The sequence below is a fragment of the Amblyraja radiata genome, chromosome 4 (genome assembly GCF_010909765.2).
Source record: "Amblyraja radiata isolate CabotCenter1 chromosome 4, sAmbRad1.1.pri, whole genome shotgun sequence".
NCBI classification, from domain to species: Eukaryota; Metazoa; Chordata; class Chondrichthyes; order Rajiformes; family Rajidae; genus Amblyraja; species Amblyraja radiata.
In genome coordinates, this window is record NC_045959.1 from 76,725,966 (window position 1) to 76,749,129 (window position 23,164).

The 23,164-nt window shown below is 41.1% G+C and overlaps 1 long non-coding RNA gene across 1 annotated transcript; it reads right to left on the minus strand.

Annotated features, from left to right (window-relative positions):
* Positions 1 to 13,024: 13,024 nt before the first annotated feature.
* LOC116971730 lies at positions 13,025 to 22,836 on the minus strand. Its single transcript, XR_004411594.1, has 3 exons — positions 22,806 to 22,836; positions 16,347 to 16,355; positions 13,025 to 13,035 (listed from the first exon to the last, which is right to left on the minus strand). It is a non-coding gene; the product is annotated as an uncharacterized LOC116971730 (long non-coding RNA).
* Positions 22,837 to 23,164: the final 328 nt, after the last annotated feature.

Below are 23,164 nucleotides of genomic sequence, written 5' to 3' on the forward strand. Positions count from 1 at the left end.
GTCTCAAAATTTGAGGAAGGACATTCTTGCTATTGAGGGAGTGCAGCGTAGGTTCACGAGGTTAAGTCCCAAGATGGAAGGACTGTCATATGTTGAAAGAATGGAGCGACTGGGCCTGTATACACTGGAATTTAGGATGAGAGGGTATCTTATTGAAACATATAAGATTATTAAGGGGTTGGACATGTTAGAGGAGGAAACATGTTCTCGGTTGGGTGAGTCCAGAACCAGGGGCCACAGCATAAGAATATGTGGTAGGTCATTTAGAACGGAGATGAGGAAAAACATCCACTTCCACATCCACTCTACCTTTTATTATTCTGTAAGTTTCAATGAGGTCCCCCCTCAACCTTCTAAATTGCTTATCATATGCTAACCCACTCATTCTGGAATAATTCTTGTAAATCTCCTCTGGACCCTCTCCAGAGCCAGCACATCCTTCCTCAGATAGGGGGCCCAAATTTGCTCACACTACTCCAAATGCAGCTTGACCAGCGCCTTATAGAACCTCAGCAACACATCTCTGTTTTTGTATTCCAGTCCTCTTGATATAAATAAAATTATGTCTGACCCTGCTGCCTATAAAGCTATTACCTGGACTACTCCTTCCCTGATTGGCACAAACTTATGCGTTCAATAGTCATGGTTTAGGGCAAACATTTCAGGATATACAATTCTCTGCAATTTCCTGCATTTTTAAAAAACACTGCATTGCACCAAAACAGTTGCAGAATCACAGTCTTAGCCAGGAGAAATCACCAGCAACTTGTTTCTAGTTGCAAGTGATCCCTTAAAAACATTTCTGTTGAATGTGCTTTTGGTTGCACAAGGATAAGTGAGTGTTAGCACTTTAGAGGTCTAAAAATGATAGTGCTGGTGTAAAATGAGCATTGTATGCACAATCTGCCGACTTTGCAATCTTCCAGCCAACATTCATTGTTCACATGCTAACACTCTCATCAAATGGCAGTTGTAGCAACTCACACCATTAATATGTGTTGGATCCAAAACATTACAATGTATTCCAAAGCCGGAACTAGATCAACATCCATAATTTTCAATCAATGCACTATGGAGCCTTGTAGACCAGTAAGATTTCAACCCATCAACCTTACTCCCAGAGGCAAGACAACTTCCAGTGTGCTAAGGCTGACGGTGACTTTAGATATAAATACGATATGTTACGATAGAACTTTATTTATTACAGGAGGGAAATTGGTCTGCCAACAGTCATAAAAACACAACAAAACATGAAACATTAAATTAAAGTGCAGAGTGGAAAGTCCAGGGTTGGGGATGTGCAAAGATGGGGGGGGGGGGCAAGGGGGTGCTATCAAAATGTACAACTCCTCCCCCTTCTACCCCATGTCAGCAGGGGGAGGAGTTGATAGCTACAGTGAAACACAATCTCCTGTGGCATTCTGTGCTGCATCGGACTCGGTGGAACCAGTCTGTTGCTGAAGGTGCCCCTCAGGTTGACCAGCCTGTCATCAAATGCTAATTTGTTCCACATCTTTGCACCCATACAGTAGAAAATAACTCTCCCCTGTAGCTTCAGTTAATATTAATCTGACCCACTAATGTAAGTAATAACATATAATAAATAACTATTTTTGATTTCTGTATTTAATCATCACTTGCTGAGAATTGAAGAAGATATGTTGACAAAAAAAGGCGTGATCAGACCCCTTTCTTTCATAGGATGAGTAAAATTCTGACCTGCATTATATTGTGAATTATATACAATGTATTCAATCACCTAAGAGGACTGAATAACCACAGGTAAAATATCCAAAATGATAAAACTCTGAGAATTTTTTTCGCTGAAATAATTTAGCAAAACGTCAGGATATTAATCTAGCTTGACAGCCCAGATAATTCAAACCTGGCTTTTTACATTCCACAGATAACATTTTCATGGTCATATCCATACATGAACTATTAAGATCAATCTGCTCATTTATGCTTATTCTCACAATCTCTAAACCACTTAGATTCTTTCTAGACACCTTAAAAAAAATCAAATTAAATACCAAAATGTTCAAGAATTGACTTTTATTATTACGGATTTTAAAGACTTTAAAGTGTGAAAAGTTTATCATCTTGTGGGTGCATGAATTTGTAAATTGTGCATAACAATAATATGAATTCTGTAAGCTTGTTTTACTCCTGATACTATTTTATTCCAAAGAATTTAATTGGGCATACTGTTATAGTTTATGAGTTACACTTTTGGGGAACGAACTGTTTGATCCTCACGTAATCATACGCATCACATTTTCATCTTACCGTATAATCAACTTTTCATTGATACATATACATTTCTAGCATCATTGCATCAATGTACAAAAGCCCATTTACTTACATTATTCAGATCTCTTTGAATGGTGTCAATGGTCTTCACTACCGCCACCTCTACCTATAGTAGCAATGTTACAAAATTTTGAGATTTTAAAAATCAATATTTAATTTATCCCATCAGATAAAGCATAACAAGAAGTTTAATTTGACAGCTAATTCACTTTCATATCTTCAGTATTAAAAAGGTTATGGCCATTTTCATAATCGGAAATTGGCATCTTGTTCCCTATTGCTTTTTCATTGACTTAACACAAAAGCTGTGATCGAGAACATTTAAAAGCCGATAACTTTCTTAAAATTTAAGAGAACTGAAAGAAATTTTCAGTTATTATAGACTGAAGCATTCTGAAACAAATATGAAACAATCTTACTTAGATGACTTGAAATTAAAGCATATAATTAGTTAGTTACCTAATTGTAGCTAATTACAAAATTCAATTACTAGATCTAAACATCTATCCATTTCTTAAGAATAGATTAACATTTTTAAATAGCATAAGTGTCCAGATAACATTCACACAAGAATTCACACTATAACATAATTTTTAAATCTCATTGTCATGGGTTTAAAGGCCAAATGGAAGGAATTTAATGTTTAATACCTGTAAATTAATGGCCATTTAAATCAGCTTGCGAGTGGGATTTTCTGGAACGGGACCATTTGGAATGTTCAGAATGCAGTGAATTTTTACCTCCATATCGGCAGCAAATACACTGCCGGTTCTTCGGGGAAAAATCACCGTTTCGTAACTTAAAATGTGAATTAAATACATCTTAAGAAACACTTTTATACATAAAAATAAACTACTTTCTTTTACCTGGTCCTCCATAAAATCCGTCCCAGTTGTCGGCATTGACGGCTTCAGAAGCTGGTTTTAAAATGACTCCAGCAATTAACTTGTCGGGTGAATTTTTTTTTTAAACACACAGAACGGCCGTAGGAACAATTCTTTAGCAACATCTTGCACTCCAACAATTATAATTCAGGACCAGGTCGGGAAAAAACCCCGTTTTAACCCCCCCCCCCCCCCCCCCCCTCAAACTCGCCAAAATTGCGCACACGGCCAGTGGCAGAATTGCAGCGCCGCTGAAGGTAAGTTTTGTAACATACCTACCTATAGCTGAGATCAGCAGGAATACCTTGATGTATCAGGTATTTTCCTCCACATGGGCAGAGGGGTAAAATTGCAGCCTTAAGGACCTGTCCCACTTGGCCGTCATTTGCGCGCCACTTACGCTACCTGGTAGCGTGTGGGTAGCATGTGGGTAGCACGGGACGGGCGCATGGAGTGGCATGGAGGAATGTGGAGTTGCATGCGGTATCGCGGATCGCTCCAGGATTTCGTTCTGGACGAAATCTTCGCGCCCCACCGGACTGTCGCGTAAATGACAGCCATGTAGGACACCCTGGCGTGGCGCAACGTCTCACCTCCAACAGCAGCAGAAGCAGGCGAGCGATCGCCGAGTTCGGCCTGGGGCTCACGGCCGTTGCGGATCCAGATCCGTCCCCACTCCTACTCCCAGAGCGGGGCCAAGACAATTGGAGATGACACAAAATGCAGGAGTAACTCAGCGGGACCGGCAGCATCTCTGGAGAGAAGCAATGGGTGATGTTTCGGATCAAGACCCTTCTTCAGACTGAAGAAGAGTCTTGACTCGAAACATCATCCATTCCTTCTCTCCTGAGATGTTGCCGGTCCCGCTGAGTTACTCCTGCATTTTGTGTCTATCTTCAAATGACATCACGCGCACCAGACGGCTGTGCGGATGCATGATGATGCGCGCGACTGTCGCACATCAGTTACTACCGGCCTGTCGCGTGAATGACGGCCAAGTGGGACAGGCACTTTACAGCGCTTGCAGCACCAGAGACCCAGGTTCGATTCTGACTACGGGTGCTGTCTGTACAGAGATTGTACATTCTCCTGTGACCGCGTGGGTTTTCTCCCACACTCAAAAGACGTACAGGTTTGTAGGTTAATCGGCTTGGTATAAGTGTAGATTATCCCTAGTGTGTGTAGGATAGTGTTAATGTGCAGGGATTGCTAGTCGGTGCGGACTCAGTGGGCGAAGGTCCTTTTTCCGCGCTGTATCTCTAAACTAAACTAAACACATTGCCAGTGAATAAGCTAAGTACAAAATTTTTATTTTTAATTTGATATTCAATTCAACCAATTAACTTGCAATGAGTTGCATGAATGTTACTCTCAATTAAAACTCTCACAAGCAGAATTTTATCATAAGCATTCGGAAAATATCTTTTATCTTTTTATATTCTTTGCTTTCTCATTTAAATGCTGACCACTTCGGAGCTCTTTAAATGAGCATCAATTATATCAATTAAAATATTCTGGGGAAAAATTCTCCATTAGTAATATTATATTAATTAGCCCTCATAACATTCTTCATAGCTTACTTCTTTTAATATCAAGATATCAGTTGTCATGCTTTCTTCTGCAGATACAGACCAAAATTCTAATGTAGTTCAAAAAATATATTTGATGTTTATTTTAGAACATTTTCGTTTAGAACGTCAATGGTTGAAGTAAAATATAAAATACAGAACATGTATAAACTTCCAAAGGTATTGCTGAATTCTTAAAAATTGACTTAATTTCTTGATATGATTGCTTCTTCCTTCAGTTTGACTGCATTTTTTATACAAATCGCATGAAAGGAGCTATCACTGGGAATCTTTTTTCTTGCATCCTTTCGTAATCATCATTAAAATAATTATCTATTTTTTCATACCATTCTAATCAATCTTGGATGATTTCCCATCCCCTTTTTGGATCAAGACCATCATCTGTTACTCTGCTCATGTTTTGGTGTCATATGTGTATATCTGTGTGTGTGTGTGTGTGTAGCTCTAGTAGCAATGTCCACAAGCTCACAAAGATATTTAAAGTTAGAATACTCAATATTTCCAGGGATGACACTAATAATTTGCTTTAAGAGTTCCATCTTATGTTGATTAGTGTGTTCCACTGTTGTTTTTGTACATTTCCTGTACAATCTGTAACTGATGTATTTTACAGAATCAGGCGGTCTTTTGGTTACGGATATCATTTGCATTTATCAATTATGTGCTATGCCACATTCTCTCATCAATGCACTGCATATCTCATTATTCTGGAGATTTATATTGAGACAATCATAATGTAAATTAGTATTTTCACCTGCTATTTTTTGACAATCATTTCAAAGTTGCTTTTCTGATTATACTGTTCCAGCTCCAATTATATCAAAGCATTTAATTCACTATCTTTAAACTAAGCTAAAGCTTTCTTCACCACTTAGTGCTCATTACTGAAAGTTCTTTTCCATTGATAATGTGGAGACTTAGATAGGTAAAACCTAGGTCACTGCAATAAACTTGAGATGTTCAAAAGAAGCACTAACATTAACAAACTAATGAATTAATTTGTCTGTTTATGAAACACCTATTTTGAAGGGCTGTATTTAGATTAAACCCATTCAAATGCAAAGATCGCTAATGAAGACTAATTTTTCCAATAAAAAATATTTTATCTTTCAACAGGACAAGGTTAATAAGAAATTTCTGACCAATAAGAAATTTTTAAAAACATATCCTGACTAAAAAGTAACAGAGCCTTCTGGAGTAGAGTGCATTCCTGCTGAAATCCTAAAACTTACCAGTCACAAACCAACAGTCTCATTGTTGACTCTTGGGAATGTCCAATTCAGCATGTTGGTCAATGCACAAAAGTCACGGTGTTTGTATTTTGTGACAGTCAACTGTGCCGTCAATATTTGAGCCACAACCTGAAGGATGGCCATTGAGTAATAGAAGCAACATCTGAATGTTGTCCAAGACAATGCACAAGAGTGCATCATGCTTCAGGAGTTTTTATATCAAACAGAATGCAATTATGTTCACATATTCTCATCTGACAAAATGGCAGAGGTAAGAACATTGATCAAAAAAAGCTGAACATGGATGGATCTTGAACATGTCCTGAGGAAATCCTACAGAGAATTGGGGTTGTGATGAATGATCTCCAACAAGCACAATCATTTTCCTTTTTTGCTTCAGCCAGAGGAAAGATTTTCCTTTGAGCCCCATTCAATGTTAATATGGCTGCTTGATGGTACAATCAATCAAATCCTGCCTTGGTCAAGGACAGTCAGTCTTGGATTAGAAATTCAGCTCCTGAGTTGCTGCTAGTGAACAAAACGGTAATAAAGACCTTAAATGAATATCAGTGAGCAGCTTTATTGATAAGAAGGTTCTGCTTGATAGCAATTGCAAAAAAAACCCTCCTGGAATGGTGGTTAGTTGATTAGGATTAGTCCTGTTTTTTGTAATTGTATGCAACAATTTTCCTCTTTGTGGTGGATTGAAATAGTCTTGTCTGGGATGTGGTAGGACTACAGATCCATGATCTGATCCCTAGATTGTGCGACTGTTTATCTCTTCGACTCTAGAAGACATTGCAATATACTGACCTGCTTGCCAAACTTAGTCTATAACTCCCAGTTTGACCATTGAAGATCAATTGACATCCTGCTGTGGAAGAGCACCACATGATCGATTCTCCACAATCACTCGCAGTTCTAGAGATCACAAAGGAAGTGAGAGAAAGTGTTGCACAGTAGTCAGAGTAATGTTTGGAGAAATCAGGTAGATGATGGAGGGATGAGGGGAGAAAGCTGGTCGTCCATTGGATAGTTTGGAAAGGGTTCAGGAAGGTTTTGAGGATTGATCTGGAAGATGACTTGGGGTGGACAAGAGATACCAAAATATTGGAGGTCAAGCAGCTGATTGGCAAATTGTCAGAGAGTAATTTAGAGAGGTGGCAACGTTCATGCAGATGAATGATTGTAACATGGACAAATAGTTGGGAAAATTAGTACAATAAATATGGGTGATCAGACAGATAACTCGGGGTGTGCTGAGGACAATGCTAGTCGAAGTGGTGGTTGGGCCAATCACTAACATTGGAAAGTTAAAGCAGTAAAATTACCTGGAGAAAGATGTATGCTTTGGACTCTCCGGCAGGGTCCCATGTAGGATGTGGCCCTTTGACAATCATTAGATTGGGTCTTTCCTCATCGTTCTCATCGGCCTTATTGTGTAGTGGAATCTTCTCATTTGATGTGAGATGAGTTCTGTATGCCTTCCGGCACGATTGTGGCCTCCATGAGCTGGCGTCACTTGCACAGAGATCACACCAACAAAATCCTCACATGGAGACAGAAGGAACTGCAGCTGCTAGAACCTTGAGCAAAACCCAAAGTGCTGGAGGAACTCAGCGAGTCAGGCAGCATCCGTGGAGGGAATGGACAGGCAACTGTTCGGGTTGGAACCTTTCTTCAAACTGATCAATCTGAAGAAGGGATCCCTTCCGAAAAGTCGCCTGTCCGATATCCACAGGTGGTCTTCCAATCTGATGTGAAAATGGCTTTATAAATCTGGTGCATGCTTTTTCTGATGTTTAGCTCATTTCCATGAAAACGCTTTCCCACGATGGAACTTCAGTTTAGGTATGCTCTTGTAGAATTACTCATTGAATAAGGCTTCATCCTTAAGAGAGTGAATGATATGCTGAAGCGTGAGTTAAGGTATCGTTGTGGAGTAGGACGTAAGTGCAACCAATGGCGCAGTGAGCCTCACTGATGCCTCGTCTTGAGTGTCAGATCTGTTCTCACTTAACCTCACTGTAGTGTGACACAACATGATGGAGTGTATCCATCGTGTGAAAACACCGAGGTCAAGGTAATTTCTGTTTTCCACACTGAAACCCTCCACAGCTTTCACCATTCACTTATCTCTCAATTGTCTAATGATTCAGGAACCAAAATTATAGAAAATGCGATTTTACACAATTTTATTTCAAAGTATAACAAATGCCAAAGTGTCAAACAATGCCAGCACTGGGGAACCTGGTTTCCTTTTTGAAATGGTTCACATGCACCTTCTGTCTCTGCCACCTCATGATTCTGCCTGTTAAATTTTACATTTCTCACTTCAACCAGGAACCAATTTATTTTACTGAACACAATAATAGTGTAGCCACAGTCAATATTTTAGATATTGAAGCTTAAATGGTCATATTTTAAGTGCACCTATCTACTAAAGCAATTTGTAACACAGGCTTGTCTCCATTTATCAGTGAATCAAACAAATATCCTTTTGCTGATTTCAGTTTCATCTTTCACACTAGTTAATTGAAGGTTATTTTATCAGTGCAGAACACCATGCTGAAAATGTTTACCTTTCATCGTGCAATAGCATTTTATTTGCATTTATAAAGCAATATAATCTGTGTAATTTGTACTGCAGTGGTGACTATAATTTAATGTTTGTTCAACAACTAGTACTAGATTAAAATGTAAATATTTTAATCAGCTTTAAAATATAACAGATATTAAGCATCTTCAGTTAAAGAGCTGATTTATTACGCACAGCGAAGAGGAATTGCTATTAGTAATTACATGCAAATATTAATTATTGATAGAGCTTTGGAAGCAATGTGAAGACCATGTGCAAACACTACTTCTGATGATTCTTTTTAGATTTCTAGGAACCCGGCATTTAAGTCTAAATATCATCCGGAACAGTTGTGTATGGGAGACAACTACAACAGCGACATGTGTTGAAAATGCACATCATATGTACTGTTTTGTCCAAAGACTTTATGTAGTTTCACCATCAAAGAATTGTTCTTTTTGCCTCCTCTTTTATTGACCCTTGCCAAAATGCATTGTTCTTGCTTAGTTTCCCAGTGACTTTGGTCAAAGCTGTCCATTTGTGAGAAGAGAAAAGTTGTTTAAAATATGGATACAATCTATATTAGTTGAATGGAACTGCAAACATAGAATTGGTTCTGATGGCTGCACAAAGTATTAGTAGAGGCACAAGAGACTGCAGATGCTGGAATCATGAGCAAAAAAAACAACTGCTGGGGTAGGCATTAATGGAAGGAAATGGACAGATGGTGCTTCAAGTCTGGCCCCTTCTTCAGGCTGATGGAGCAAAGGGGAGACAGCTGATAGAAAGAGATGAGGGGAAGGGATTGGGGAAGTGCTAGTGATCGGAGAATCCTGGTGAAGAGCAGTCAATTGGCAGGTTTGAAAAGTTTGTTTGAGAGTGGCAAGTAGCCAAATGAATACCTCTTACCATTGACTTACCATTGATCATCCAACAGTTCCAATTAGTAAATGAGGAAAACTATTTCCTTGAACTTACACACGTATATGGGTTAGTCTCATTTTGTGATGCTGAGACACATCAAGTTCGCACAGATTTGCATGCATGACACCTGACTCCCAAGACATATTTCTAAGCTCTGTCATGAGAAGAGATTACCAGACAGACAGAAAAAAATATTCAAGGACGTGCTCAGACATTCCTCGAAAAAATGCGGCGTTTCCATTGACCCTTAAATTTCTGGTTCGTGATGTCTCGAAGTTGAAAAGGATCACTCTGAGTAAAAATGAGAATCTATAGTCCACATATTAGGTACACAATGAAGCCCTGCATGCATGGAAGAAACTGGAGAATATGGAGAAGGTGCAGAAGAGGTTTACCAAAATGCTGATACGAAAAAAGAATCACAAAAAAGACGCAGAATGAGTTACTCCAGTACTTTGTGTCATTTTTTACTGGAATGCCATCTGGATTAGAGGGTATTAGAAGTATATAAAATTCTGAGAGGCATAGATAGAGTAGACAGTCAAAACATTTCCCCCAGGGTGGAAATGTCAAAAATTAGAGGGCATAGTTTAAAAGTCAGAGGTGGAAAGTTTAAAGGAGATGTGCAAGGCATGTTTTTTTTACACAGGGAATGGTAAATGCTGCCAGGGAGAAGCAGGTATGATTGTAATGTTTATGAGGCTTTAAGTTAGGTGCATGGATATGTAGGGAGTGGGGGAAACCAATCGCACACAGATACGGAAGACTAAATTGCCATATTGTTCAGCACAGACATTGTGGGCCATAGAGCCTGTTTCTGTGCTGTACTGTTCTAAGTGCTGTGCACAGAAGCGTGAGTTCATACATTTTAGTGAGATGAATAAGAAATGGGAATATTTATTCAATGGGGAGACACTGAATGGTTGATGAACATAGAAATCCAGGATTCAAATGTGTAATCCACGAAGTCATAATAAAATTGACAACATGAATGGGAATGTAATGCATGTCAGCAAGAACTATTGTTAAAACGCTTTGAGTGTTTCTTATTTGAAGGACTGTATGCACCTCTGTACCTCCTGTCATGGAAAACAGTTTAGAACATGCAACAAGACTCACCAAGATGATGCCAGCATTAGATAATAACAGTTACATGCAGGGACTGGAGAAACTAGGAGGATTCAACTGAATCAGAGAAAGAGGAGATTTAATGACATTTCATTAAAAGATGTTAAAAAGTTATCATTTTATCCATTTGGAGAGAGAGAGCAATGTAAAAACATCATTAAAAAAAATGAGGAGAGAGATTGAGAGATCTATTTGAACTGAAAGAAAAAATCTAAAAATAAAATGCAGATGCTGGAAATCTAAAATAAAAACTTTTTTTTTTGCACAGCTAGTTTGAACATAGAATAGTAAGATTAAACGAGAACTTACCAGTTCGAAGTTTGATCGTTATTTTATGAGGAGTACGTTGAGGGAATATGTGAAGAACCCCGCCAGGACGCATGCGTGTCATTCTTCAAAGCAGCGGTGTGAAATCACAGATAACTGTAATGACTGAACATAGTAAGATTAGAGAAGAAAATACCAGTTGAGTATATGATCATGGGTGGGAGCGGAGGGCACGTATTCCCTCAACGTACTCCTCATAAAATAACGATCAAACTTCGAACTGGTAAGTTCTCGTTTAATCTTACTATTTTACTTCGGAGTCACGTGTGACTACGTAAAGATTTCAAAGCTCTGTGGCTTCATGCCGAGGAAACGAGTCCATGCATCACATCTGCCTTAATTGACTGTGGGAGGAATTGTGTTAACATGCTTAGACATGAATCCAACATTGAAATCCATGATAAATTGTTAACAACAAATTATAGCCCCTATTTATGGGGTGAAATTATATTACAGAACTTAAAATTGGCTCTGCAAAGTTCCAGTTTAACTACTGGTTTGTGGTAGAATAGTTGGAACATTTTCCCCTGATCCATCCTGCTGTCTCGAGGATTTGGTTCATTGGTACATCCAACTCCATAGCTGCCGATGTAGTTGCAGCCCTGGTGGAATAAGATTTGAATATGTTAGTATCCACCCCAGCTGTTGTTAAAACCTGTTTCAGCCATCTGGAAATAGTTTGAACCGACACTTTTTTGTGGGTTTGTTTGTGGCTGATTAGTAGTGCCATCTCATAGCCTCAGATGTTTTTGGTGTTCTCCATATAGAACAATAATTGTCTTATTATACAGAGACGATATCTGTAGGGTAATCCCTAAATTCTATTTTGAGGCCTGATGATCCCGGTCTGTTCTGTTTGACTAATTCGTAATATGAAACGTTATATTCCTGTTGAAGAAGTCATAGTCCAGCCTTAACTTATGTACGACTGTACCCTTAGTGCCGTGACCAAAGCCATCAGCATGACTGTTTTGTGCGTCAGTCTTTGCAGGGACAGAGCTGTTGCTGGAGACCAATTCCTTAGCAACGTTAGGGCAATACTCATATCCCATTTAGAGAGTACCTGGTTCTTGGGGGATAGATATTAAAAATTCCCCTCATAAGTTTGGTTACCAGGGGTGAGTCCCAACAGAATGACGCTCTGATCCTCGCCATAGATATGTTGATAGGGCACTTCTGGCACAGTTAATGGCACTGTAACTGAGCCCCTCATCATAATGGAGGCCTGCCAGGAATTCGAGAACAGACGTTATGTTCATCAAACTGTAGGTGATGTTGTTTATCTCCCATTTCCTGATGTATACCAGATATAGTTTTTGGTGGACTGTCTGTGGCCCGCTGAGATAATGTTCAATGTTCGGTCCGCCAGTCCCAGTTGCAGTAGAGGTTTCTTTAGACTCTACAAATTGATAGGTTTGGTGTTTTTGACATGGATGGGTTCCCCTGTTACGGGATGAACCAATAATCTCGGTTGTTTCAGGATGGTGATGCATGGTTAAACCCCATGTTGAGTATCACAGGGAACCATGGTTAAGTAGGCCAATCGGCACTACCAATTAACAGACGCTGAGTCTTGTTGTATTTTTCGTAATACCCGACTGATGATGCAGAAAAGGAGAGAATGCATAGATAAACAATTGCCCCCTCAATGCAGTGAAAAGCATCTGTCCCTGCTGTCCCAGGTCTGGTTCCCAAGAAACACAGTTTGATAACTGGTGATTAAGTCTTATATTATTGAATTTGCGTGACCTGATGTCTGTCACTGAATTTTGGGTTACCTGGTAGGTAAGTAGCTGATATTCCAATATTTCTCTGGATACACCATTACCAAATTATATTAGTCAGATTGTCACTCTGTAGTCTAACACGCTGGAGATTTATCCCAGAGCAGTATGACTTTAGGCCATAGAACGCACCCCACATTTCCAGGTAGTTTATGCCCAGTGTCTGTGATAATGATGCCTCCTGTGCCTTTCATCTACCTCCACAGATGGGGATGGAAATTGGTAGTACCCCAACCAAGCGCACTGGCATCAGTTTGTAGCACCACTAAGGGTTTGCTGATAACGATAGGGTTGGAACAATGCCGAATGTTATCCCTCCACCATTTTAATTCCATAAGCTTTGATTGGTGGCTTATTGGTCTGTCGAAATGACCAGTATTAACTTTGAGTGTTTGTATTTTGCCCTTTGTAGATTTTTGGTAATACAAAGGTCCAAATTGTGTGGCTGGAAAGGCAGACACTATATGCCAATTATACCTGCTACCAATCTGATAGACGGTTCACTGATGTCAGTGGGGTTGTTGCAGGCCTCAGTTAAGACTGTAGCCTTGTCCTTTGGTAAAGTCACCGACATGTGAGCTGTCAATAGTGAACCCCAAATAATCCATTATGTTGGTAGGCGTTAGTTTAGATTTAACTGGATGGATGATAACCCCAGTTTTCACCCAATTGCATGGTGGCTGTTACAGCTAGTTAGGCCAACTCCAAAGTTATGCGCACAATTAGTATGATCATATGATTATGTATTTGGTAGAGCTCTATACTGCCAGAGCTGTCCCATCCAGTTGAATTTTTCAAAATAACGTTTGTGATCAGTCCGTGTAGGCACTGAATAGTAAGCATCTTTTAGGTCGATGCTAGCCATGGAGTAGCCTTTGGAAATCAGTCCTTTAGCAATTACCAGTTCCCATTTTGTACTGAATATATAATACAATGTAATCCAGCCAATCGTGTTGGGTTTACCCATTACCCCTTTTGCACAATTCAATGGTATATCCCTGGATACTGCTTAGGATATAAGTGTCTGTAGTTAAAATACACCATGTATCCAAAAGAGTGTAATCTCCCACCAATGTGTGTATTATCCACTCTTCCTATAATTTGTAAGGGACCAGACCCACCTACCTCCATTGTTACCAGTGGAAGTTTGCTTCTTCTGTGTGGTCTTCGTGGAGGTTGAGGCGCCGGTGTCTGGGTTTGTTTTTGGGTTGGGGGTTTGCGCATCTTCCAGAAAGGCCGGTCTGGGCTATGGTCTAAAAGACCGCTGTCCTGTATGCCCGGCCTTTGAGCTTTCACCAGCTTCTCTTGTTCTGCTGGTGGGTGCATAAGGGTGCTGTCTTTGGCTGTAGGAGATCCTTAATGTTGTCGCCTTTATGAGCCCCAGGGCTTTCCTAAGTCCTGCTCCGACATGTTTCCAGATGCTATTTCCACGACTGGAACATTCAGGGATGCGCAGTTTCCTGGTCCCAAGTATTTTTGCAGTGGTGTCCATCGTGGTCTGGCTGTATGTATTTGGACACCATGACCAGTAGATTTTGCCTTCCTGCACCCCCTGCACACTTGTAGTTTTGTTCGTCAAAACCCCTCTTCAGGGTCAGCCCAGAATTGACCCCCCAGTACTCCCCTCTGACGAGGGAGATGCACTGTGCAGCCCTACAAGAGGTGCTGCTGTGGGTTTTACATAGTGCCCACAGTGACTAGACTCCATCTCCTGGAGCCTGTCATGTTGGAGCTCGGCTCCATAAGCCGCTCCAACCGGCTCCAGCGCTCACGGTCGCTGGCCGCCCAAAGACGGACTCATCAGTCCTCGACTCTTTTGGTTTTCTTCTTACCTTCCCGCCCAGACGCAGTGTTTAATCTGGCCGGTGCGGGGGCGAAGTCGGGCACAGCTGTTCCCTTACGGGTGATTCCTGTGCCGCCGGCCGCTGCTGGCGTCCGCAACTCCGCGGTCTTCCCCCGCCAGCTCTGGTCGACTTCTTTGCCTTGTGCATGTTTCCCCCCACGTGTAGAACAGTATGGGAACAATAAAGACCGCAGTATCACTTGCCTGCAGGTCCAGGCTTAAAACTTGCTGTTAAGGGGGAACATCTTCCACCCCTCCTCCTGCCGTTTTGACTTGTCAAAGCCAACGGCTCCGTTCTGTATAGTTTCCCGCCCAGCCATGGTGTTTAATCTGGCCGGTGCGGGAACAAAGTCGGGCACAGCAGTTCCCTTACGGGTGATTCCTGTGCCGCCTGCCGTTGTTTGCACAGCTCTCCATGTTTCCCCACCTGTGAAACAATATGGGGGGAAAAAAGACCGCAGTTTCACTTACCTGCAGATCCAGGTTTAAACTGTCGCTACGGGGGAACGTCGTTCCACCCGCCTCCTGCCGTTTCGACTTGTCAAAGTCGACGGCCCCATTCTGAATAGTCTCCCGCCCGGCCCTGGTGTTCTGGCTGGCGCGGGACCAAAAGTCGGCACAGCTGATCCCACTTACGGGGCTTGTGCCTTCAGCTGCTGCTGGCCCCCGCAACTTCGCGGTCCTCCCCAGCCAGCTTCACTCGCAGCACTTGTGGACACTATGTAAAAACAGCGCAGGGACAAACACTACCGCAGAGTAAATCACTTACCTGCAGGTCGCGGTTTCAAACCTTACCACTGCGGGGGAACACTCCACCCCGCCTGTCATTTCGCAAGCGTGAAAGCGATATGACACGCATGCGTCCTGGCGGGGTTCTTCACGTAGTCACTCATGTGACTCCGAAGTAAAATGTTTCATCACTGGCAATGGCTCTGACATAGATGAAACTGGGATAGATATTTGAAGCAGAAAATGAAACAGAATTATTAGTCATTCAACATTTTGATGTGGGCAAACAACAGCAGCTGGCATCTAATGCTTCATCCTGAATTGAAATTGAGTACTGTAACTGCATAGGCCATCTTAGATAATAGTTATGAGTCAACAACATTGGAATGAAAATGGAAACACACAAGCCAGACCAATAAATGTACCAGTTTTTTTTTTAAAGAATATTAGTGAATCAACCATTTACAACAGCTCTGGTTGTTGGTACCATTTTAATTTGCAAATTTGCAAATCCATAATGAGAGATGAACTCATGCTGACTGCATTATTAGCCCATTTGTGTGCCAATCCTGCCTAAAAATATTATAGGGAAGAGCAAAGTTTACACAGACATTCGCAGCCAAATTACCTCCTACTATGTTGTAAACATTGGTGGTTCAGAAATAAATGTATAAGGGCAATTATTTTGACAATGGTGTTATTTTGAGTTGAAACTAGTCGATTAATTTTTCCCTTCCAACTCCTCATTGGATGTTGCATATTCAGAACATACTCAAAGTAAATTTCACCTGGAAAGCGCTTAGACAACACAAATTGATCGGCCAAAGCCTGTGATAGCCAGCTTTACCATTGTGTGAAACATTATAGCAGGTGAAGATTATGCATCTCATCATCAGTCAGTCTCCATCTTTGGACTCTCTATCGAAGCCAATTAAAATCTACGAGCATTGGTTACGCTGAGGTTTGATGCAGCAAACTAATAAAAAATTAATACATCTGAATTATGTCTCTGGACCTGGATTTCCTGCAAGCACAATCTTCTTACCCACATTTGTTTTATGCGGGAAATTCCAGAGTGGTGCAACTGTTTTATGGCAATTTGAAAAGTGCAGCCAACGCTAGTTTCCACATTGCTGCACCTGAAAACTGAATGTTCTCTAAAAACAACAAAGAATACCAGATGTCAAAAAAATCTCCCTACGTTCAGTCTATGTACAGTACGTGGTGCCATCGAGTGTGGCAGCCTTGCCAACAGCTGTTCGTCCTTTCATCCTTTTTATAATTTTTAGTCTGTCCAAAGTTTTGTTTTGGAGGTCTTTTAGTCATTTTTTATGTGGGGGGGGACTGTTTTCTCAGTCACTATGTTGTTGAGGATGCGTCTGTCCTCCGAGTCACTTCACCCCCTCCTCGCGGCCTACCATCTGGATTGGCGCGGTCTTTCCTGCCGGAGACAGGCCAGAGCTTCAGCTTCACCAGTGGCGCAGCACTGGATTCCATCACGGAGCGGGCGATGCCATGCCGGGAATGCCGTGTTGGAGCTCCGGAGTGCTGGGACTGCTGACTTTAACACCATGGAGCTGAGGTCTGCAGAGCTTCCAGCTGCGGCGGCGCTTACTCTTTCATCGCGGAGCATGGGATCCTTGCCGGGGTCACCAGCATTGAATCTCCGCCCAGCTCGGCCTGTGGACTGCAGGAGCCGCGGTCTTCGGTAGGAAGCGGCCGATTCGGAAACTCCAAGCCGCTGAGAGTGTTCTTCCTTTCGAGGGCTTGAAACATCGGGCCGCCGTTGCAGCGACTGCAGAGGCCTCAATAGGCCCCGACCACGGGTGAACATGAGGAAGAGGACTGAACTTTGTTGCCTTCCCTCACAGTAGGAAACATTGATTCCGCTGTGGGAGATGTTTTTATGTTCTATGTTAAATTCTATAGTGTTGTGTTTATCTTATTTTTGTGCTGCTCAAATTTCACTGTGCCAATTGGTGTATGTGACACTAAATGTCCTTTGTCCTTTAGATCTAACTTAATCTCCAGCAGATTTAAGGAGTCTCTCAGCAGGTAGTCATGAAATCAGGCTGAACTCTACGGCAAAGCTGAGATAATTATCCTATTTCTTGTTCAGTCAACAAATTATAAAATGGTAAAGAATTGGCAACATTGGGGACCACTCCTAAATGCACTACGATTCAACTGCGAAAGAATATTAATAATTGTAAAGGGAACTAAGAATGATTTTAATCCCTAGCAAGTCATCATGATGCCAATGAAATTTGCCAATCAAGAAACAGCATGCTAGGTAGGTGTTTGATGTCTAGCAGCTGAAACAGTCCTTGTTTCCAACCGACTCTAACACCTCTCCCCAACTCTCCCTCTTCTACTTCAGTGACTGCATTGGTGCTGCCTCCTGCACTCATCTGGAATTTGTAGACTTGATGGGCCGAATGGCCTAATTCTGCTCCTATCACATGAATACTTATGAAAGGACTAGCGTGGAAATGATAGGACAAATAGCTTCTTCCTGTGCTGTGACATTCGGTGATTGCAGGTAGAGTGCATTCCCACTTCCATTATCGGAGGAAAGAATCAAGTATTTATGAGGATATATTTAGAAAATATATTTTTGTTTTTCAGAGAATTGTGAATCTTTGGAATTTTTACTTCAACAGACTCAGTTAGATGCTCAGTTGTTGAATAAATTGAACACTATGATTGACAGATTATTGGACTCGAAGCAAACAAAGGGATATGAATAATGTGGCCTGAGGTGAAGGATCAGCTGTAATCTTAGTTGGTAGTGAGGCAGATTGAGCTGCTTACATCTTATTCACACTTCTATTTCTTTTATTTATATGTTCTTATCCTATAGCCAACATGGGAATGCTTGATGTGGAAACTAAGTGCACTAATGGAAAATATTCTGTTCCTTGGAATATCTCTCACCTAATGAACACAACTTTAGCAAACAGGAAAAATTAATCCTCCATGGAGGCTGCATCACTATGTTTCTAAAAATACTTACTTTAGAATAATAATGGTACAATTATGGATCTAAAGCAAATGGCCTTTCTGTATGCTGTTACAATCCCTGTAAGCATTTACACTTGTGTACCTTTGTTACATCAATGTGTTCACCTGACATTGTATTTCACATTTCTTAGTTTGTAACAATTTCTGTCCTGTTTCTCTTCGAACCATCAACAACCAAATCATTGCTTCATACATAAATAGATGATATCGCATTAAATCTTGAGGTAAACACAATTCTGATCGGGATGGAAAATGAGCAAATTTCTAGTGTGGAGTTTAGATCATCCTAAGGTGTTTTAGTTCCGCATATTTCTTATGGTATCAAATCTGGACCTGTAATTAGACAGGGACTTCTCTCCATGGTAAATCTATTGTTAAGATGAGATCAACTACAGCTCATTGAGTTGGTAGTAAGGAAGGCATTCATTTCGAGGGGACTAGAATACACCAGCATGGGTGTAATTCTAAGGTTTTATACGGTGCTGGTGAGGCCACATTTAGAATATTGTAAGCAGTTCCAGGCCCCATATCTGAGGACGGATGTGTTGATTTTGGAGAGGGCCAAGGGAGGTTCATGAGAATGATCCTAGGGATGAGGAGTGTTTGAAGGCTCTGGGCCTGCACTCACTGAAGTTTAGAATGATAAGGAGGAAACTCATTGAAACCTCCCAGTTAATGAAAGACCTAGACAGAGTGGATGTGGGAGAGTCTAGGGCTGAGGGCACATCCTGAGAATAAAAGGACATACCTTTAGAAAGGAGATGAGAATGAAGCCAAAGGGTGGTGAATCTGTGGAATTCAGTGTCACAAGTGGCTGTGGAGGCCAAGGCATTGGGTATTTTTAATCGGACATTGATAGATCCTTGATTAGGAAGGACGCCAATGATTACAGGGAGGAGGCAGGAGAATGGGGTTTAAAGGGAACAATAGATCAGCCAGATTCAATGAGCTGAATGTGGTGACAGTTCAACAATATTTTATAACTTTCATGTGGTCCACCCTGTTTTGACCAATGCAATCAACCCGATCAAATAGAACAAGTTAACCTACAACTTTAGGCTGTGCACGCCATATGCAAGAAGAAGAAGAAGAGTGAGTTGAATGGCCTATTTCGGCTCCTCTGTCATATGGTCTTATGGTCTAATTACATTTATATTTGTCATGGTATAGTCAAATACATGGATTAGTCAAACACATTCAAAATAAAATACATGAACATAATGTCAATCCGATTTCAATTGTTTTGTGCTCGTATATCACGTAGCAAAGATAGGGATGATTGTGCTAACATTTTCTAATATAAGCAAATACATATTACTAATAATCTGTTGCGGACCAGCCATTGTGATGTGGCAACATGTGTAGGAAGGAACTGAAGATGCTGGTTCATGCCAAAAATAGACAGAAAATGCTGGAATGACTCACTAGGTAGCATATCTGGCGAAAATGGATAGGTGAGACCCTCTTCTTTATTCCATAAGTAAATAGAAAGATTAAACGAGAACTTACCATTTGAAGTGTGATCTTGATTTTATGAGAAGTTGGAGTGCGAGACTACGTGAAGAACCCACCAGCCCGCATGCGCATCAATCTTCAGAGCCACTGTATGAAATCATAGTCCATTTAAACCAGAATCAAGCTATAGAAAGATTAATAACCCTTGACTTACCGAATGAAATTTATGAATTCAGGGTTGGGTGTGTAGGGCACGTAGTCTCTCACTCCTACATCTCTTAAAATCAAGGTCAAGCTTCAAGTGGTGAGTTCACGTTTAATCTTTCTATTTTATTTCGAAGTCTCGTGATTAGACTACGTGAAGCCTTTGAAGCTCTGAGGTTTCATGCAGTAAACCAATCTGTATGTGAACATACTACACAGATAAACCATAAATGGTAGAAAAGACATGAGCCATTAACAACATGATGCTAACTTTACATGCATGGACATTGCCCTTAATTGGAGCACAGTCCCAATTCCCTTTGAGTTAGACAGCAGCTCGTGTAGCACTGTCCAGAATTCTATCTGCAATCGTCCAGACATGTTCAACAATATTTTATAACTTCCGAAAGTGCGTTCATATGAGCCTCCTGCTGATGCAATAATGTGATCAACGAGGAACATCCATTTTATTGGCTGGTAGAGTGTGACTTAGAAACATAGAAACATAGAAAATAGGTGCAGGAGTAGGCCATTCGGCCCTTCGAACCTGCACCGCCATTCAATATGATCATGGTTGATCATCCAACTCAGTATCCTGTACCTGCCTTCTCTCCATACCCCCTGTCCATACCCCCTGATCCCTTTAGCCACAAGGGCCACATCTAACTCCCTCTTAAATATAGCCAATGAACTGGCCTCAACTACCTTCTGTGGCAGAGAGTTCCAGAGGTTCACCACTCTCTGTGTGAAAAATGTTTTTTCTCATCTCGGTCCTAAAGGATTTCCCCTTTATCCTTAAACTGTGACCCCTTGTCGTGGACTTCCCCAACATCGGGAACAATCTTCTTGCATCTAGCCTGTCCAACCCCTTAAGAATTGTGTAAGTTTCTATAAGATCCCCCCTCAATCTTCTAAATTCTAGCGAGTACAAGCCAAGTCTATCCAGTCTTTCTTCATATGAAAGTCCTGACATCCCAAGAATCAGTCTGGTAACCTTCTCTGTACTCCCTCTATGGCAAGAATTAAAATTATTGGTATTCACTCCAGCTTTCAGCTGCTTACACTCTATCCATCTTGAAATAGTCTGCACCAACTATCTCTTGTGAGACTATTTTATAACTAAGAAGAAACTTTTCCTTAATCTCATAGGTTTTTAGTCACCTCAATGTACCTTTTCACATACTAAACACCCACAATCTGGTGGAGTGTCAGCTCCAACTTGTACCCAACCGTGCCTGCTCTGCTTTATGAGTTAATTTACATAAAATGCTACCCTCTTGTCAGATATGACCGAGTTATTTAGACGGAGATTGCGTAAAGCCTGAGCTTTTCGTGCTGAAATAAGTGCCATAAGCATGACTAACTTAAGTGTAACTGCTCCAACGTTAGGAATACAGCTGATGTCAATTTGCGTTAAAAAATTAATACTGATTACACACTACTTTGTATCTAGGCTTTAGGGGGTTCATATAAAAGACACCTTCCATAACCTTTGTCACCAGTTGTTGAGAGCCAATCGTTTATTGTCACACTTCTAGTACTAGATATGATGACAAAGCTCTACGAGCAGTGTTAATTGCGCCATAACTTAGTCGCTTCTCATAAAACCAAACTGAAAGAAACCACAAACCTCTGATACTTCTGTTTAAAAGTAGCTCACATGTGTCTCTTCACAAACTTTTCCATACAACCATGCAGTGATAGGTGCACGAATGATAGGTTGAACTAACCACTGTTCGTGTCTGTGAGCAAATGTAGGAGCTTCCTTCAACAGACCTATTTACAATAGAAACCATGGTTGAGTAGGCCAATTTGGCACTACTATAATTCATGTTGCCTTGTCTTGAATTATCTTTGGAGGCATCTTCCGATATTTATACCGTGTGCATGCTTCTACAATATTCTGTTTCTTATCTGTGGGTAGGGTTACAGACATATCTACAGAGTTTATGACAAAACCTAGATATGTAATAGATGTATTCGGCTCCAGTATGGACTTTCCTGGATGAATAACAAACCCTAGATTTTCTTGGTTGCTGAAACAGCAAACTCTGTGACACCTGATCTCTTCCCTACAATGACCACGTCCTCTACAAACCCCATGACAATATGCTCTATAGATCTGAGTAGGGCAACCTTTGCTTTAAAATCTTTGTAAATAGTCTACGGCTGAACTCAATCCCTTAGGTAGAGCCTAAAATTGCCACTACTGGTCTTGCCAGATAAACTTCAGATGTATCCTGTGACTCTCGTGTATTGGTACTGAATAGTATGCATCTTTGAGATCGATTGAGGCCCTAAAGCAATCATCTGTAATCAGCTATTTTGCTGAATGAAAAATATCCATCTTAAATTGGTTATATTCCAAGCACGTGTTCAGACTAGCCAAATCCAAGAATGATTTGGTATCCTTCATTTTTCTTCAACCTTGAGAAGATATTAGAAATATACCCCTCTTGTTCATGGGCAGATGGCTCAATCTCACCCTTTTTGTGTAATTTCTCTATTTCAACTTGGATAGCCATAGTTTCCTCATTAGACCGTATGTACGGGAGTCTTGGCTTCTCTTGCCCCTGAGGAAATTGATCAGCCAGAAACTCAATCTTATAACCATTTATGATTTGTAAACTGATAGGATCAGAGGTTATCTGTCCCCACCTGTTTTTGAACAGTCTCAACCTACCTCCGACTAGAATATCGTCAGCACATCTCATGCGACTGATGGAATAATATTTGCATACCTCAACGGCCTCCACCTCTTGGTCGCTTTGTTGTCCATGACAAGACAGACGGTGGCTGTAGGTGTGATTAAGGCAGTTTCTAAGAAACAACTTGCTATAAAAACCACCAAACCTGCCAATAAAATAGTAGGCAAGAGGTGATTATCACCACCAGCCACCAAGATCCAGCAACCCCTGAAACTGACACCATCAAAATGGCCATAGGCGGTTGATCAATAGAGTCAACTGACCCTAGATATAGCTCTGTCCCTTTGGCTCTGGCATTGTGGCCTGCTGGGGAATGATACTGAGTATGTGGAGTGGGCTGCCTCCATGGTGAGCACTGTGAACCTGCGCATAAAAAAGGCCTCTGGGTTGGTTTTAATTGTGTAGGCCTGGTGCTCCAACCAGCCTCAGTGTAGCGGTATCT